General features: G+C 37.6%; 1 pseudogene; it reads left to right on the forward strand.

Annotated features, from left to right (window-relative positions):
- Positions 1 to 1003: 1003 nt before the first annotated feature.
- The window catches only part of LOC108757558 (probable multidrug resistance-associated protein lethal(2)03659), a 10794-nt pseudogene continuing 8452 nt past the window's right edge, over positions 1004 to 3345 (forward strand).

Genomic DNA, 3345 nt, shown 5'->3' on the forward strand with positions numbered 1-3345 from the left:
TGAATTTATATACTACGTATGTAGTCACACAGAAACGCGCGCCGAAAAATTTCCGGTCCTGGTATCGACTTTTTCGAAACTTTCGCCCCTGTGGCGCGTCTTGGATCTTTTAGATTAATGATGGCCTTGGCCGTGAGATTCGATCTACACATATTACAGCTGGACGTCGAAACAGCATACCTAAACGGAAAGATCGACACGGAAATTTTCATGGAGAAACCGGAGCTACTTCACGATATGTTGAGAAGAATGCAGATCCAAGAGAGAAACACTGAAATATCCGAACGAGCTGGCTATCTACTGAAGAAGATGGAGACCGGATACAGTGTGCAGACTCAATAAGGCTCTCTACGGCTTGCGTCAGGCGGCACGACGCTGGCACGCCGAGCTGGATAAAATACTGCGACTCATTGGACTTTTTCCTACGGTTACCGATCCATGCGTTTACGTTGACAGAGGTAAACTGACTTTTATCCTCATATATGTTGACGACATTCTAATTATTTCTAGTGATCGTGCAAAAGAGGCCGAGATCAAGAAAGGATTGACGAAATATTTTAGGATAAAAGATATAGGTGACGCGAAGCATTGTCTGGGCTTCGAGATTCGACGAGAAGGAGCTCACTTATATCTATCCCAGAAAGACTACCTGCAAGAAATTTTGAACAAGTTCGGCATGCAAGACCGTAAACCGGTGAACACACCACTTGTCTCGGAAACCAAGCTGACAAAAGACAGTGATAAGTCAGAAGATTGCGAAGAGGCATATCCGTACAGGGAGCTAGTCGGTTGCCTGATGTACGCTGCATTGGGAACTCGCCCAGATATTGCTCACGCCGTCAGTGTGCTGGGGCAGTTCAATTCGTGTTTCGACAAAAATCACTGGATGGCAACCAAGCGCGTGTTGCGCTATTTGAAGAGAACCGTTGACTTCGAATTATGTTTCAAGAAAGATAATCTTCCTCTATAAGGCTATGTGAACACTGATTGGGGGAACTGCGCCATGGACAGGCGTTCATACACAGGATCTGTTTTCATACTTAATAGAGCAGCAGTGACGTGGGAGTCACGAAAGCAAAAGACCGTAGCGCTTTCATCTATGGAGGCAGAATATATGGCCACAACAGATGCTGCAAAAGAGGCGTTGTATCTTATCAGATTCCTAAACGAGCTCGAATGTTCCAGCCTAGCCTCTGCAATAATCTACAACGACAATCGAGGAGCGGGACAATTGGCTAACAACCCGGTACACCACTCGAGGTCGAAACACATAGATATCAAGCATCACTTCATTCGAGAGGTCTTGAACAATCATCCTGTAAAACTGGTATATCTACCTACGGAAGAGATGACAGCAGACATTCTGACTAAATCCTTGCCCGGCATGAAACATTCAAATTGTACAACGGGTTTAGGGTTATTTTCTTCTGGACAAGATTCGGGTTCAAATTGAAGGGGGGTGTTAGAGCTTGACAATTAACTCCCTCATATCTCTATAGTTCGAGATATGTCCGAAGCGCCATCCGCGCCATACCTTGATATATTTACGTATTCATGTCGTGTACTAGAATTTATATAGTTTATGTTCTTCTACACTTTTCTATTATACACTTTTTTATAATTATATTATAAATATAATTCTGCTTATCTTCCGTTCGCGCCTTTTTCATTGTAACGCAAATACCGAGAATAATACTGTGTACGATTAAAACGAAATAAAAGCTCTATTGTGATAAACCTTTGTCGGTTAGCTCACACCCAAAATCCGAGATTCTCGCTTACTCTAACAATTTCAATCTCTGCGTTCCTACTTAATTAACTATGATGAAAATAATAATCTTCTGTCTATAACTAATTCCAAACTGGTCCAGCTTCCAAAAATATATAATTAACAGAATAAACTTGGCGAGAGCCGTTTATGCCGATGCCGACTGTATATCTTATGGACGATCCTTTAAGCGCCGTAGACGCCCATGTGGGCAAGCATATATTTGAAAAATGCATCGATAAATATTTACGAGGCAAAACTCGAATTCTCGTCACTCATCAGTTGCAATATCTACGCAACGTCGATAGAATTATCGTTTTGAAGGACGGAGCTATCCAAGCTGAAAGGTGATTCTACTGCACTTTCTATCTTTTCAATTCATCTTGTTATTTACATAGGTTAATTACCTGTTAACATGATAGTATCATTGTCTTTTCGTGGAAAAAAATATACAAATATCAATGTTGATTCGCTTGTAAGCGTCACTTCTATTACTTTATATGAAATTATATGTTCATCAGCACTTACGATGAGTTGAGCTCTATGGGAGTGGATTTTGGTCGACTGTTAAAAAATCAAGTGGAGGCAGATGAGAAATCGTCTGTACTCTCCTCGCCTCTCGTTAGCCGTAAAAATTCGCTCATTGCCAGTATCACGTCGCTGAGTTCCTTAATGACGAATAATAGTTCGAAACAAGATCCTGATGAGGTAAAAAATTTAGGGATTTATTTTATAAATTACTTTCTAACTGTTTTAATATGTATCTTGTTTAATTAATATTATTATTTAGAATAATTAAATTGATGAGTATAGAAAAAAGACGAGTCTAATTTAATTTAAAAAAAAGTTTTTTTTTATTCATTTTGAAATAGAGATATAGGTATGTATTCCTTTAGTGTAAATAGAACATCTTTCCAAACTAAGGACTTAAAGTAAACATTGAAAATGTACAATAAGTCAGAAAGCTCAGTATACACTCATTTCCTTTAAAAAAACTGGAATTATCCTAGAATATCGAAGAATATTTTTTAATGAGGATTTTGAATGGTCAACAATTAAGTTTGAAAAACAATAGAAGAAATATTTTAATAGTCAGTGTTTTTAAAGCGTTTTTTGTAAATTATCACACAATTATTTAACATAAAGAGAAGTAATTGTTTAACATAGTTTAAGATAAACTATCGTACCTGAATAATATATTATCAAATTTTTTGTTTCCTTATCATCAACATTGAGTGCAGAAAAAGCATATACGAGGTGTGATCAAAAAGTAAGGTGACTTTTTGAATTTCGCGCGCTCTGTACACTATAATTTCAAAATTTTTTTTTGTTGTGTTGGTACACTCGTCACGATCATATGTTCACAGTTTTGACTATATAGCATATGTTGTTTTTATGTGAGAGGCATAAAGATTAGACTCGTGTTTGCGTGATCGGCGATTTTTTGCTGTTGAAAATAATGGAGCAGAGAGTTTGTATTAATTTTTGTGTAAAAAATGGTATTAAGTGTTCAAAAACTCTTGAAATGTTGACAGTGGCGTACGGTGAGTCAACTTTGAGCAAAAAAAATGTTTATA

The sequence above is a fragment of the Trachymyrmex cornetzi genome, unplaced genomic scaffold (genome assembly GCF_001594075.2).
Source record: "Trachymyrmex cornetzi isolate Tcor2-1 unplaced genomic scaffold, Tcor1.1 scaffold1465, whole genome shotgun sequence".
NCBI lineage: Eukaryota > Metazoa > Arthropoda > Insecta > Hymenoptera > Formicidae > Trachymyrmex > Trachymyrmex cornetzi.